Here is a 16,512-nt window from a genome sequence, read left to right on the forward strand (position 1 = left end):
TCCCTCTAAAGCCAGTGTGCATAATTATAGTAAGGAGGGTCAGGGAAGGCAAAAGACCTTATATGCCAGTTTTATAAGGCTTGGGATGGGTTTTATAACTTATAAAAAGCTGTTACGTGAAGGTGGATCCTGCTGACAAATTCTCCCTGGAACTCAGGGACTCTGATCAGTGAATCCTTTGTTGCATTCACAGGAATAAGTGGCTCCATCAGGGGTGCAGGTAGCATTTTGGTGACAGTCATTGAAACCTGGCTCACAGCTATTCCTTGCTACAGTGGAGTTAAACAAAACATTGTCAACTGCACCACACAGGGTGGTGTCATCAGCAAATTTGTCACCCACTATCAATGTCACCCACAAAGACACAAAACAGCACCAGTCCCAGGAGTGACCCTTGAGGAGCCACTCACACTGGGCTGTCCTTGGCCACTGAGCCATTGGCAAATTCAAGTTGCACCTTATTGTGTGTGTGCACATCTCCTACTGTATTCCATCAACACTGTGACTCCAGAGCAGGGAAGGATTAACCCCTGAAGAATATTACTATGTGCTAAAAATGGAAGTCATGCTGCCTTTTTTTTTTGGGGTACAGAGCACAAAAAGGGCTGCGTTCTCCTCTTTTCCATCTTTACTTTTTTATCCATTCAAAAATGATGGAAGGTTCATTACTGTATATTCTTTGAATATGGGCAGATAGCCTTTTGGCAAAAAAATTAAAGATGCATTAGAAAAGAATTTGTATTGAAATCAATAAGAATCACGTTAGCAAAAAATAAACTGGATTCTCCCATGAAGGAACTCCAGTATTGCATAAAAGGAAATTTCAATACCAAAATCAACAAAACCAACAAAAACCAACAAAAACTTCCCATTGACATAACTTGACCTATGCAGCATAACTACATAGCATTCTACCCCCATGGCACTGCCTAACACAAGGTGTGTCATTTCAAAAACAGCTCCAGACTGCAGCTTTTCAGAAAATAGATGCAGGGATTCATATTCCTGGATTAAATTCCCAGCTTAAAAAAAAATACACCATAAAAGGCTCAAATTCCAGCCAAAAATAACAATAATGAAAGAAAATTACACTCAATTCTTCCAAAAATAGAGCAAAATAAATTTAGTATCTTGTGCTAAAATACTCACTGCAAGTTCCAGCAGAAGAAGGATTAACAGATGTTGATGTACTCAGGCTCGTGGTGGATGGCATTGCCAAGGATGTGGAAGGGAAGGAATGGGAGGTGATGGCAGTGGGCTCAGCTGTTCTGATCCCCTGGTTCATGATGGAACTCTGCTCTTCTCCAGGAGGAGTCGTGGCTCTGCTGCCCACAGAGGCCGTGCTCACAGGCCTGGGGGTGGCTGGGTCCTGTGTCTGAGCTGTAACACCAGCAGGGGAGGATGGAGAGGAGATCACGGGTGCTGTGGGTGGGTGGGATGTGGCAGCCAAGGGTGTTCCAGGGGTGCTGCTGGTGCTGCTGTGCTGTGGGTCGGGAGTCACGGCTGAGGAGCCCAGAGGAGAGGAGGAAGATGAGGAGTGGCTCGCTGTGGCTGAGCTGAAGGATAGGGAGGAAGCAGTGCCCCTCTCCATGGCCGTGGTGGGGCCAGCTCCCTTTGCTGGGCTCACTGCAGTGCCCTTGGCAGGCATCCCTGATGAGCTCCTTTCCAACATCACTGCCGTGGGTGCAGTGCCCATCGTGCCTTTCCCACCCACCATCACCATGGTGGAGGGGGACAGTGAGGTTGTGCCCAGGGGGGAATGGGTTGTTTTGAGCTCTGCCCCATTTGAGCTCGGTGCAGCTGGGCCAGTTCCATTGTTGTCATTGTTTGTGCTCCTCGTGACATTTACGTGGCTCTCAGTGGGGGCAGTCGTTGCATCTTTTTCCTCTAATGCCATTATGGTACCTGCCAGAATTGCAGAATGAGGATTATGGATTGTTGCTCTGTAATTCTGTGAAGTACTTTAACAGTCTACTTTGTTCTTGTGTGAAAAATTCACTTAACTACTTATCTTCATTGTTATTCCTTTCCTTCCTCATTTCCAGCTTCATATTCTTTGCTATTCCTCAGCTACCATGAAATTTCTGTTACTTCCTTTTCCATTTGCATAAATTTGAGATCTTGCCAATTTCCTGCTAATACTTTTTCTCTGTATAAATGTAGACATTTTTATTACCTTTCTATTCTTAGTCTACATATTTTTAAAATTTTCTATGTACTTCTTGTAAATATTATTTCATTTATAGTAAGGAAAGGGTTTAGTGATGGACTCATCAGTGTAGGTTTAAGATTGGACTCAATCCTAAAGGTCTTTTCCATCCTAAATGATGCTATGATCTTTTGACTGCTCTCAAATAAAATTCCTAGAGAATTAATAGGAAAATTAAAAATTAGCAGAATGCATTTTTAGCATAATTTCTGCATATGTTATTGCTTCAATTTCTTTTCTTTTTTTTTTTTTTTTTTCAAGGCATTTATTCCTTTCCTAATTACTTTCTGTCAGGCAGGAGAGGACAATTTTTCTGAGGATATCTTTCTGTTGATATTCTAAATCATTAATCCTGGGTGAAAATTCATTGCCTTCCTGTGTTTGCCTCTATTTCTAACTACAAATAAATTGTTATTCCTGTAGCTTGCAAATGTGAAGGTGACAACATTTGTAACACTCCCCAAGTTTCTTCAAAAGGAAAATCAAACCCTTTTTCCGTTGTGATTAAATAGTCAGGTTACTTTGCGCTTACTTAATTTACTTTATCTGGCAATTCAACTTTGATTTTGAGGAGTGGCTTTGTTGCTGTTAAAAACCCATATCCTACATATCCTACTGCCTTATGTCAATTTTACTTCTTAGCAACACTTAACTGTAACCCTGGATCTTTGGGTTTAGCTGAATAAAACTTAGAGGATTCTCAGACAGGGTTTACTGGAGCAGCCAAATTCTTAAGAACCACATTAATTAACAGCTTTTGACTCTATTCACCTGTAAAATGAAGCTGACATTTTCACATTTTTTGATGTCTACATAGCAATTTGTAATGTAAAAATACACATTTTTCCAAATTCTTCCTACAGATTGATATGTTTTTTACAACTGAATATAGTTTGAACTGTAAGATCCTGTGCTTGTATCTATTAGATTTTTAACAGCAGGTATTGATCAGTCAAGAAACTTGTGCTCATCTGGCATGAAACCAGACATTAAGAATAAAACAATTCAGCCCTCTGAATTTCTAGATTTTTTTTTATCTCTTGCAGTGCAGTGCAGCACAGCTAATACAACTTAATCCATGTTTTTTATGTGTCTATTCCTAAGTCTTTCAGAGGAGAGAAGTTGGCAAAATACATCATTCACAACTAAACTTAGGGGTAAAAAAAGTCATAAAATCTGGTCAGACACTGCATGTTTGATCTTCTAGATGAATTTTCTGAATCCTTTGCTGTCATTCTTTTACCTACTTACAGCTTTATATCCCTACTAAAATATCTGCTGAAATTCAATGCATTCAAGTTAAACAAATTTATAAAAACAGAAGTCTGTAAATACTGCATGTTGTTGAATTTAAATGTATTTTTAGCAGTCCCCTCTCCCTTTCACGAGGACATTCTCTAAATGTATAGCGAGGACAAATAACTAAATCGATTTTTACTTACAGAGGAGAGCAGGCAGGATGAAATGCCAGAGGTGATTCCGAGTGCCCATGTTGAGTCCTCCCCTCCTTGCAGCCCTTGTCCTGTGTGTGAGAGTGGCATTTTGAATGGAACACTTTGGTAATTTAAACAGGGGCGAGGCTGCAAGAGTTACGTCCCAGCCTCTGCGAGTCCCTCACGCACATCGGGACCGCGGCCAATGGCATGAAAACCTCACACCTGACCTGTTCTGTAATAAATCCCAACGTTTTCTGTTGAAGCATGCTTGCTTTTCCTTAATGGAGCAAGGTCTGAGTGTGATCTAAAGGTGAGTCAAAGGAAGGATTACTGAGCAGTGCAACACATCTGAATATCCTTTTTTTGAGGGTGTTCAATAAGGAAAACATTTTAACAACCTTGGGTCTGGGAAATGCATGACTAAGATCCAGAACTGAGGAGCCTTGGGTCCAAAAGTCTAATCCATAAATCCACCTTCCCCACCCCCCTCCAACCATATTTTCTTGTATTATTAATTATTTAGGAGCAGTTGTTTAAATATTCAGTTCTAACTTGCATGTTTATTGTATTAGAACAAGAAATTGCTAGAAATGCACCAAACAGATGCCAGCCATTGGCATTGTTCAATGCTGAAAAGACACTGGAGTGGTTGCAAATCTCCATTATTTCACTTCTTTGAAGCAGGGGGAAAAAACTGGATGACCAGGCTTATCATTCTTAGCTGAGTTTATCCCCATTTTCTTTAGCAGGTAAACTCCTCCTAACTATAGGCAGCCATGGACAGTCCCTGCTGGTCACCAAATCTGGGTCAGTGATGTCAAACCTGCCTCTGTGTGCCATCAATGACTTCAACATTTACATTTTGTCACATTTTTAATACCCTTCCCTGCCTGAGGTTTATACTGGTAAAAATCTTCATTAAATCATTTGCAATGAGATTTTTTTTTTTTCCAATCACACCATGAGAGAGGAATGCTGTCTTGAGTTGGGCAGGATGGAGTGGGGCAGAGTAAAGCCTGAAGAAGGAAGATCATTATTTATCTAATTCTTTTTCAAGTTTTTAATAGACCTGCAAGACTTGGCACGTCCATAAATTCCAGATTTTGCTTCAGCAGCTCTTTTCTAAAATTGATTTCATTTTGGTTTTACCCTAACAGGGAAGTAAGACAAAGAAAAATATTATTTGAGATGGACTTAAGGGCATTGTTCTCTGGTGTGAGGCAGCAATTTCAGCTTTGTGCCTTGTTTGATGTAGAAACTCCTGACTCAGTCAGATCTTTTTTTAGCAATCACTTGTTTACAGATATAACAGGAATCCTTAAAGAATTGTTTCCGCTTGCATAAATAATTGGAAATCATGTTTTCCTTCTACTGAGGAGATCAACATTTCAGACTTCTCTCTCATGGACTTCCATAAGACCAAAGCCAGGCTCTAATTCTTGCTCAGCTGGGAGCTCTGGGGGTATAATTCCACACACCAGGGTAGTTTTTGACCCTAAACCCCTTCCCTGAATCTGCAGGTCCTACTCAAGTGCAAATAACCTTTAATGAGCTTGCAAACTATGGAGGACAGGGTGGGAAATGCCACTCCCAGCTTTCTTAACCACGATTTTCTATGAAATGACAGCCATGGAAACTTGGCTGCAAAGTCTATTAAGTCAAATTCTTAATATCTTAGAAGCACCACTGGTTTATAGTGACACTTAATTTGTATGAATGGAGAAGTCTCTTATGAACTAAAAGAAGAAACCAAATTTAGATTTGGCAGCATAAGCCCATTTTTACTAACATACAGCAAATGACATATAGCATTAAAAAAAAACAAAAAACAAAATTCTCTTCTTTTTTTTTCAGGAAATAGATACAGCAGAAGGTGCGGACATTGCATTAAAACCTGTCACCAGGGCTGAGATTCAGATAAGCTCCTCTGAGCAGCTTCAATTCCACAGTTTCTCTTTTTTCACCTTGACAATGCCCCAAAACCAAACCAACTTTTAACTCAGCTTGTCATGTACTTAACAGTAACAGTTGCTTTCTGGTAAACACAGAACAAGTTTTGCCACATGCTTTACAGGTAAGAGACTTGCCAGTATGAAGCTGGTGACCCTTCTCAAATATTTTAAGTTCCTTGTGACTCATCTCACCAACCTATAAACTCAAGATTTAAACAATCACTTAATTCTTACATTTATTTTTGAGAGATGCTAGGAAACTCAGGTTTCACCAAGAGATAGAAGGTGAAGATACACAAGGAAACAACAAGATTAAATGACAAATAGTTCACTTGGAAAAATCTTTGTCATTCTTTGGGGTGATCAAAGACTCAGGACTTAGAAAAAATAACTCTCTTCAGATACTAATTTCAATCTGCTTAAAAAAACGTTGTTAAAAGTCTGTGTTTACCAAGGGTTTGACTTCTCAAACAAAAAGAGAAAGATGAAGCTAAAAGAAATACAGAGGGCAGCTGAATTGGTGAAGGCAGTATCTTTTATTAAATCAAAGAATATAATGTGGAGAAAAACCAAATTCCTGTGGGCTTCTAAGCCCCTCAGCCAGCTTGAATTAGAAGCAGCAAATGTTGGGGAGAAATGCTAGTGACAAGTGAAAAATAATCCAAACTGAGGCACTCGGTTTTCTAATTTTCCCTCCTGACAGCCATCCCCAAACACTTCCAGATATTCACTTGTTATTTTGTAAGTCAGAGATGGAATTTATTGTGGAAATCACAATTTGAGGGGAGAGGATAATACTGGTTTTAACTACTTTTATCCTCTGTAGTACCAAACTTACATATGCAAGAAATCTCAAAAATGTCAGTTCTGTCAGTGAGGATGTGCATTGGTCTGTGGGTGTTAGGAGTGAAGGAAAAACAGAGTTTTTAGGTAAGAACTGTACTTCCTATGCGTATAAAAATGTCAGTAAGTTCACATAACTGTCATTGGCAAAAATCAAAATGTGTTTCATCATGGTAGAATAACACAAACAGGGCTCTGTAACCAACTTGTTCCCAAAAGGAAATGCTGGTGAATGAAGCAGCCACAGAAGCAGGATGTACCTGCACTGTCACAAGTGTGGTCACAATGTGGATTTCAGAAATTTAAACCCTTCTGCCTTCTACAATCACTCAAGATTATTCTTACTGTTGTTGTTGTAATTTTCTTTATTTTCATTATTATTATTATTACTATTAATATTGATGTTATAATTCTAATCCTAGCTGTGGGTCAACAATGCCATTCTGCACAACCACACTTGTGCAAGAAGTGCCCTGCCACTGAATTTTCTCTTTGATTCCTTAGTGTGTGATTGTGATTTCAGAGGGCTCAGCCCCTCTTAGCAATGCATTATTCAGAGGAAACCACTGGGTTTGTTTCTGTATCAGCCTATTATGTATTAACTCATTCCTGTAGGTTTTTATTTTTTATTTACTCTCACTAATCATAAATCATGAGATTCTCCCATATCTAAAACTGCTTCCAGAAAAGCTACCTTTTCTATTTCATTGCAGAGAGAATGTGGTTGTTTGGTTTTGTGTCAACAACTCTCTTATTTTTAACTGATTTGTGCATTTCTAACTTGCTGTGATTTCAAACAATACAGATATGATAAATCCCAAAAGCCCCAAAACATTTGAAGTGTTTGACTTTAAATGTGCACTCAAAACTTACAGGTCATGAGGGTTTAAAATGTTACAGGGTATATGAAATATTTCTGAGAAACATTAAAATTTAATCAGATATAAGGAAATTAGAGGGCATTAGCACTGGGTATTCAAAGAGTATAAATTTTCTTGGCTTGAACAACACATCATGTTCCAGTAGTGTCCCTTCTCCCACATTAACCACACTTCTTAAAACAAGATCCCAAGTTCAGGCCAAGCAAGCTATGAAAAGTCATGATTTTTTCTTGGGGAAAAAGTAAAAATAGAGAAATGGGAAGGAAAAAAACAAGAGACAAAGGTATCTCTATTTGCCTCCTAGATTTAGAGAATTTGAAGTTCATGTTGAGGTACTTTTTAATGCATTATAAACTATTGCTGTTTACATTTGGCAAAGCAGAGTTCCTTTTGTGGAGGACTGACAAGGCAGGGTGCTGAGCCACAAAGCTGATGAGTGGGCTCTAACTTGCTCTGACTAAATGAAACCCACATTTTCCTTCCCAGGCTTGCATTGGATTATCCTGGAAAGAGCAAATGGCAGAGGAATCAAGTAGAAAATAGCAGGACAAACAGAACAGATAAAGAATCAGAGATGCAGCTGAAACTAATCAATGCCCACAGGTCACAGGATAGCTTGGAGTCCCTGGGGCTTCCAAAACATGGATTTGTCAAAATGCTCTGGAAATAAGGGTGGTAAAAATAGGGGGAAACTTTCTGTGCAGGAGAGGAGTTTGGAAGAGAGAGGGGGTGTGTTCTGCATTTGGGCAGGGCACAAAACCAAAAGTCCAACATCAGAGGATGTTGCTGCCTCACCCAGCAGCACTGCACAGAGAGATAGCTCAGGTAAGAGCAGCCAAGGTGGCTCTAGGAGCAGAATTAGAAAAAACTGATAATTTTGATCTTCACTAATGACACCATGCTGTTTTACTGACTTAATTTCTTCTTTCTTCTGTGCTGTGCATTTGCATTAATATGCTCTACCAGGGAATAAAGGTGTGTAGTCCCCATAACTCTGGACAGAAAAATGAAGAGAAAATTACTCCAGAGAAGAAATTCCATCTTTCCATGAAACAGCATCACTGACACAACATACCAAAATACCCCACTGTTAGAGAACAAATACCCACATTGATCATAGACCACAGGTGAAAATAAAGAAGTTACCTGTGGGTTCCAGGGTAGAATTCAAGAGCACTGAGCCAGGGATTGTTGCCAACAATAACAATATAACTTCAATATATAACCACAACTCTATAACAATCCTTGTGATCAATTATTTTGTTTCACCTATAGATGTTGGAACAAAGAATTAATTCAATAAGCACCTTTTTTCCACAGGTGTTTCAGGATGTTTTTAAGAAGGGTATTTTATAAATCACTTTTTCCCCTTCCCAGCCTTAGTCCACAGAAGTTAGCTACCAAATTTTGAAAATTATTTGGGCTCAGCATTAACAAAAGTAGGTATGAGAGCCACAGGAATCCCTGTTTTGTTTCAAGACTCTAAACCTTAACCTCAAGACTCAAAATGTCACCACTCTCCAGAGAGGTACAAGGTGCTGTGAAAAAAATTAAAAAATTCAGTCTGAAGGAAAGTTTTGGTTGCATTAAGACTGAACAGTCTGGTGTTTGACTCTTATCTGAATTTAAACACTTTGATTTCCCAGCTCTGTGAAATGGCAATGTTATCCAAAATACACAATTATAAAGACAAAGTAAAACTTAGTATTTGGGGAAGAAAGTGTTGTGATAAGTTTTCCATGATAATTCCAGTGAAAACAGTCTACTTCTCACGGAGATTTTCTTTTCATGTGAGCAGGTTTTGTTTTACAATAGTCTGTTTTCTCAGGGGAAAAAAATGTAGTTAAAGACCTTTCAATGGAGCAATTTTTTTGCCAGTGACTCCTCTATGTTGATCATTTTCTTTGATATGCTTTAGGTAATGACTGTGCAAGAAAACTTTGCTCCACCTTAGGCTGCCCTATTTCATACCTACACCCTTTTCATTGTAAATCATTACTTTTCCTTCAACACAATGTGTAAAATAGCACCACAGCCAGGATCAGGATTCCAGACTTCCACCACCTTTTTCAAAGTGTTGAGGTTTTACAAAAAAACCAAACCAAAACAAAACAAAAAACCCACAGAAAAACAAATGAAAATAAATCAAATCAACCCTGTTTTTTCTATAAATGGGAAGTGAAAAAGAAAAGGAGGTGCCAAAATACCAGCCTCAACACAAATCTCAGTAAATAGGAGCTATGGACTGCTCCAGGGCCCCAAGGTCAGAGCCTGAAATTGGCTAAAATTACACTGCTTAGAGCTCATCCCTTTAAAGCAGGCTTGTCTTGGGGAGAACCAGGGAGTGAGTGAAGAGTTAAACACTGAAAGATCAGAGGTTCAGTTCAACTCTCTCCCTGGCCCACACTTTTTTAGAAGCATAGATGTCACTGGGGAGAATGTGTTGCCTCTTTTTATTCAGAGGAGGTGTTTGTAAAAGCTTTTCTCTGGTTTTGTTTTGCAAGAAAAGGATCCAATAATACATTTATTGTCTCAACGACAGGTGCAAGATCTAAAAGATTCAGGGCCAGGATTCAAAGATGAAACCATCATAAAGAAAATGTATTTGTGCTAAGGATTTGTGGGGATCTCTTCTGGCTCAGGACTGAATGCTGATCATTCCTTGGTTGCTGTGTTAAATAAGTGTATATATTTGAGTTAACCAACTGTGTGCAGCAGCCAGATATTCCATGTTTGGACAATCCTGGAATCCAGCCTGGGTTGGGTCCCTCTGCACAAATAGCACAAGGGCAATGGAGCTGCTCCCTGCTAAACATTCAGGCAGAGGGACTGACACTGGATTTCTCACTAGCTCAGCCTGCAGAGGAACACACAGGCAGTTAGCTCAAATTTTCTTCTACCAGCTCAATTTTTCCTTCACAAAGAATTAACACTTTTGCTCACTAGCAGCAAGACATTTACAACCTGTTTTTCTAGACAGATATGCCTTCTATAGAATCTTCCCAGTGAAAATCTGGGACTTATCCTCAAACACTTAAATAGCCTTAAACCCTGGCATTTATCATTAAAAACAGTAGGTAAATGAAGGCATGAATCAGGTAAATTACAATATAATGAACATCTTCAAAGCAGTGAGCAAATATAAAAATGAGATAATAGATGACTCATGTAATTATACAAATATGAATATTGTGTGCATTGTATCACACATTACCCCGAAGGTGTGTACAACAGAGTCATGGAATGATTTATTTTGGGAGAGACCTTAAAGATCATCTCATTCCAACCCCCTGCCATGGGCAGGGACACCTACCCCTACAACAGGCTGCTCAGAGCCCCACCAGCCTGGATATAGAGTTACAGAAATGTCTGTCTCTAAAAATACACAGCCTGACTCTCCCACTCTCTGCCTATCCTCAGCACCACAACAGAATATCAGTGCCAATTACTACAATTAGTGACAAAGTTATTTCCATGAGTATGTGGATTATTGAATGCTCCCAGCTGCTTTTTTCTCATAATGAAAAAACAGCCTCAACCTTTGTGCACTTTGAAAAAAAAACAAAAACAAAAACTTAATTACCTGAAATGAGTGCTCAGTATACCAGGCATGGCATCATAATCCCTTTTTGTGCTCCAAAGCCTCACAAAAAATGTCCCTGCACAACACAGGTGTGGGAACAAGAATTTGGTGACATCTGTGAATAGGGCACAGGGAGTTTAAACAGCCCAGTTTGCAACCACCCCATAAGTTTGTGAAGGATGGTTCAGATTAAGATGATTTTGCATTTCCCTGTGATGTTGCTCTGGGGCAGCTCAATGACATCAAGCTCCTTTCTGTGTTAATACAACTACCAGGTGGGCTCAGCTCTCTGTGCCTGCTCCAGCTTATTTCTGAGAAACCATTTTGCAAGTCAGATATGAAAACAACAAGGGCTTAGCTGGAATGCAAATTATTCTTCTGGGGCCTGCCAGCATTAATGGGAGGAGGATGGGACCCATATTCTTGTTTTGTTTGATTTCAGGGCTGAGCATAATGGAAGGCTCTGTTTCCCTGTTGCTGTCTTCTTTCAAGGGATCCAAAGGGAGATCAATGACTAAGACTTGTCCTCTGCTGTTATTTCTTTCTGTCTCAGTTCCTTAAAATGCTCTTTTCTTTCCTCACTTTAATTTGGACTGGTTTTCTCTCTAGAGGGGAATTAATTCAATAATTTTCTAGCCTAGACTCTGGCTTTGGAGACTTTCTCCTCCACCAGCCTGATCTGTCCCTGCTTTCAAAACAAACATATGATAAGCTGGCACTTTTATCTAGCAAGAATATGCCCAGAAACAAAGGGATCTTATCACAAGCAATTAAACTAATGATCCTTCTCTAAGCACCAATTTTTTAAATGAATCATCACAACACAAACCTTCAAATTGCTGTATGAGCCCTGCAAAGGAAATGTGTGTGAGAAAGTGCAAACTGGAGCAGTGGAGGGGCAGCACCAATCTCTGCTCTCTGAACAGTGACAGGGCTTGAGGAATGGCATGAAGTGGGGTCAGGAGAGGTTTAGGTTGGATTTTAGGAAAAGGTTCTTCCTCCAGAGCGTGGCTGGGCACTGAACAGGCTGCCCAGGGAATGGGCAGGGCCCCAAGGCTGCCAGAGCTCCAGGAATTTGGACAACATCCTCAGGCACAGGGTGAGATTGTTGGGGTGTCTGTGCAGGACCAGGGGTTGGACTTTGATCCTTGTGGATCCCTTTCAAATCAGGATATTCTGTGATTCTGTATTTCAAGTGTAGAGTGAACGTGATAACAAAAGGATCTATGATCATTAGCAAATAAAACAATATCAAAATAATTTAAAGTATCCATTCAAGTCCTCCAAGCTTGTGTTGAGATTGGCAATCATTTGATTTCAGTGCCTAAAGATTATGAAACAACCTTTAAGTTTGCATCTGTACAGCAGCTGCCATTTGAGATTTTCAGAACATTCTGGAAACATAATTTAGCTACATTTCACAGTCCATCTGCTCCAAGGGTTTCACTGAGATGGATTTCCCTTGTTTTATTAACAGAGAAAATCAGTGGTTATGTATCTGGCTGAAGTACTTCCACAAAGATTTCCTGAAGACTACAGATACCACTCCTTAGAGACTCAAAATCTGCCCATGTCTGGCACAGAAATCTTTCATGTGAATTAGTGCAGCAGATCAATTGGTGGCACAAGAGGTGAAGAACTGGTGTGTGGAAATTTTAAGCACTTGGAAAACTTTCTATTTCCCTGGAGAAAGCTTAAAACCCAAATAAATGCAAGTGATTGAACAACAGGAGGATATGCATTCTATTTATTTACTTTTATGAAAACAATATAAGTTGTGGAGAGATGTAGGTAGACAGGAATAGAGGAGCTTTAGGGTTGTAAATTTATTTCCTCAAGAAAGGAAGAAATGGCTGCTTACTGCTGACTGGAGTACTTGGAGATATATTGTCCATGTGCACATTTATTGCTCATTCTCCACCATGTGTCTCTCTGATCAACAGGTTTCTGATGGTGAATGGAAACCAGTGTGAAAAATAGAATGGGTGTGGAGGGTGGTAAGTGCCCCTTTGTGTGGGTCCAGAAGCCACTGAAATGAAAAAGCCTCAGTGCTGAGGTCCTCATGACATATGTGTCCCTACAGCACAGAGAAAATATATAAATGTATGCACATGTGAAATATAAATCACAAAGGCTGTTGGTAAGTAATGTCCTTTTCTGTGATGTGATATATTACTGCATGGGAGATGTGTTACTGCATGGCATAAAAAAAATCTTATAAACATTTTTTAGATCAGTGGCTGGGTATTTTGCATATAGCTTATTTCTTCCACTGTCATTGCACTGTGATCTCCTTGGGAAAGGGACAGTCATGTCCTACAAAGGGCCAGCACAAAGCACAGTGGCTCCACTGCCAATCTGCCCCCCCTGCTCTACTGTGACACAAATTATTAAACCCACTTGCTTGGCATTTCTGCTGCCTTTGTCCTCCAGTTGCTGCTGAAGGCACAAAAGGAGCTGTGAACTCAGTCTCAAGAAGTTGCTACAAATTCTGAATTAGTCTTGTAAGAAGCTGCTGAGAATTGAGCTTACAAAAAATACAGAGAGACTATTTATAAAGCCAGGTGGTGGCAGGCAAGGGGGAATAGCTTCAAATTGGAGAGGGTAAGCTTAGATTAGATATTTAAAAGAAATTCTTTATTTTGAGGGTGGTGAGGCCTTGGCACAGGATGCCCAGAGAAGCTAGGGCTGCCCCATTCCTGGAAATTCAAGGCCAGGTAGGATGAGGCTCTGAGAGCAACCTGGAATAGTGGAAGGTGCCCCTGCCCATGGCAGGGGTTGGAACTGAATGATCTTTAAGGTCCCTTCCAACCCAAACCATTCAGTGATTCTAGAATTCTGTGACAACTTTCTGTTCAGCTCTGCTACGTAACAGGGAAGAGGAAAATTACACGGGTGGATGTGAAAGGGAAGGAAGCCAAGGAAGGAGCTCCTCCTTTATTGAGCAATCCTGAATCCACACATCACTTTGCAATGTTAATAGTCAGGTGAAAACTGCCTTCTAACCTGAGTGACTCAACCAGCAGGTGAATAAAATTTATGGGGAAAGATTCACATGCAAATGTAAAAGAAAAGTGCACACACACCCCGGATATTTAAAGAAATGCAATAATTCAAGTACTCTTGAAGCATATTTCCCTATAGATCTCTTATTTGACTGTTGGCCGAGTGAAAGTGTTTTCATAAATCTGACTCCAATTTACACTACAGGTGCTGTTCAAACAAGCAGCACTAGCTGAAAGTTGAAGCCGTCTCTCAAATTAAGCTGCAAAGGTCAGAATTGACGAGAACAAAACACGCCGGTACCATTTCTGATCTTATCACTGCAGATATGTGTTTGCTTTTTCTTCAGCAATTTTTTTTCTCCTTGTTCCTGGTTTTAAGTTCCCCAGCCTGAGAGCAGGATTGTAAAGGGCTTTTCCCATAGTCCAATACTCTACCTGAGAGGAGGCTTGGGAAGAAACTATGGCTTGGCCACAGCCCATCTCCTCCAAAAACAAAAAGGGAGATCCCAACTAGAAACAGAGCACATCCCACTGGCATGTTCAGGTCATGTGCTAACATTTGTCTTTGCTCTAGTCACATTAGAAACACTTTGGTTTGCACTGTGATGTGCAGATGCTTAAAAGCACCTTTCTCCTGTCCCAAAAGTGGTTTTGTAAAACCCCTGCCCTCACTGCTGCACGTGCAGCACTGGGTCACCTGGAGGCAGGTAACCAGAGCAGCTCCCAGGAGTACAAAGGACAAAACAATCTCCAGGCCAAAGTTCACAGCACAGCATGTGTCCAGGAGGTCAGGCTGGAAAAGAGTCTCATTATCTGTCTCTATCTATAGACAGGTTTGTGGTTTTGCTTATTTCCTGCATAATAGCACTGGAAAGCAACACTTGCCCAAACTCATGCCACTTGAAATGAATAGTTATTGTTATTGCTGCTGGTACAGAAATAGAGGAGGTGGAGGGAGGAGCACTTAGAGGTTCATTATCTAACTGGAAAAATGTATTTTCTATCCTAGGCTGGTCTTCTCTCCACTAAGTCCAAAGATATTCTTTCAGGATTCCAGAGAGGATCCACTTGTGTCCCATAAAGTCTGAGATCTGACTCATTGTGGTTGGCTCTCCAAACACCTTTGATATCCCAAAGCTTTCCCTCCTTTCTCCAAATATCAATATCTCTGCTTTTCTGTGTATAAAAGAATAAAACCAAGCAGGTTCTGCTTTTGTTGAGATTTACCACCCAAACTCTGGATTTCTTGACACAATGAGTAGGTTAACCTTGCTGGTGTAATGAATTTACCAGATACACTCCAGCCTTGCAAGAATTCAGTTCTATAGTTTTTCAAAGTATTTTCAGCCAACAAACTACTGTTGGCTGAATAGGGAGAGGAGTCTGTGAAAGAGGAGGAGAAGAGGAGTTTTGAACGAGGAGAAAAGGAGTTTTGAAGGAGGAGAAAAGGAGTTTTGAAGGAGCAGAAATGAAAAAGCAGTTTTCAGTAATGATGTAATCACACAGCAAGATGCCTCAAAAAGACACACCTATTATGCACTTTTAATTAAGAATGTTTCTGTTCACCTTCTAGCTGGTCAAAGCTGGGGAAAAATGAGGAAGGGAAAGGACAAAAATAATGACACACCTACTGATGTCTCTCCTTGACTTGTCCCCCTAGCCTGGGGAAATTCCCTGCAGCAACGTGAGTAGAGAGTCAACAGCTTCACCAGATCGTTATCAAAAGAGACTGGGACTATAAAAAGAGTAATTATGTCATCTCTAAGGATCAGTTGTAAATAAATTCATCATTGCATACAAATATGGGAATGGACAAAATGCCAGCTCATCCACCTCTGTGAATGCAGTGGCTGGAAGAGCTAAATATTGCCCACATGCATCAGGTCTCAAATCCTCCTCAGTCCGTGGATGCCTTCCAGAGAGATTGTGGACAGAGGGCTGGAATGTCTCCTGAGAGTGTATTCAGGTGTATTCCTGAGAGTAAATTCAAGTGCACAGCAGAGCAAAAGCTGCATGAAGGAAGACTTGCAGTACCCCCTCTGTTTGGACCTTCACTTCTACCAGAGGTTATCCTGTGAGATACAGAGGGCTGCCTTTCCTCTTTGACTTCAACACATCTGACAGTGAATTTTTAAATCGTGCCACTGGCTGCAATAAGAGATGAGTTATTTCACAGAATCATAGGATGCTTTGGGTTGGAAAGGGCCTTAAAGTTCTGAAACTCTGCCAGGGGCAGGGACACCTTCCACAGTCCCAGGCTGCTCAGAGCCCCCTCCAGCCTCATCTTGAGCATTTCCAGGGATCCAGGAATACCTGCTTTTCTGGGCAACCTGTTCCAGTGCCTCACCACCCTCACAGGGAAGAATTTCTTCCTAATATCTGACCTAAACCTATTGTCCTTCCTTTAAAGGACTGTAGGTTTAGATTCCCATTCCCCCTTGTCCTATCACTGCATGCTCTTGTATAAAGAGCATTATTCAGAGCATTATTCAAATCATTATTCATTATTGTATTATTCAGTTGAGTGATTCAAGCCACTTCCACTTGAAGAAGCATAGAAATAACTGAGTTTCCAGTTTGTAAAGAAAGTGTCATGTCCTTTG

This window comes from Erithacus rubecula (genome assembly GCF_903797595.1).
Source record: "Erithacus rubecula genome assembly, chromosome: 1".
NCBI lineage: Eukaryota > Metazoa > Chordata > Aves > Passeriformes > Muscicapidae > Erithacus > Erithacus rubecula.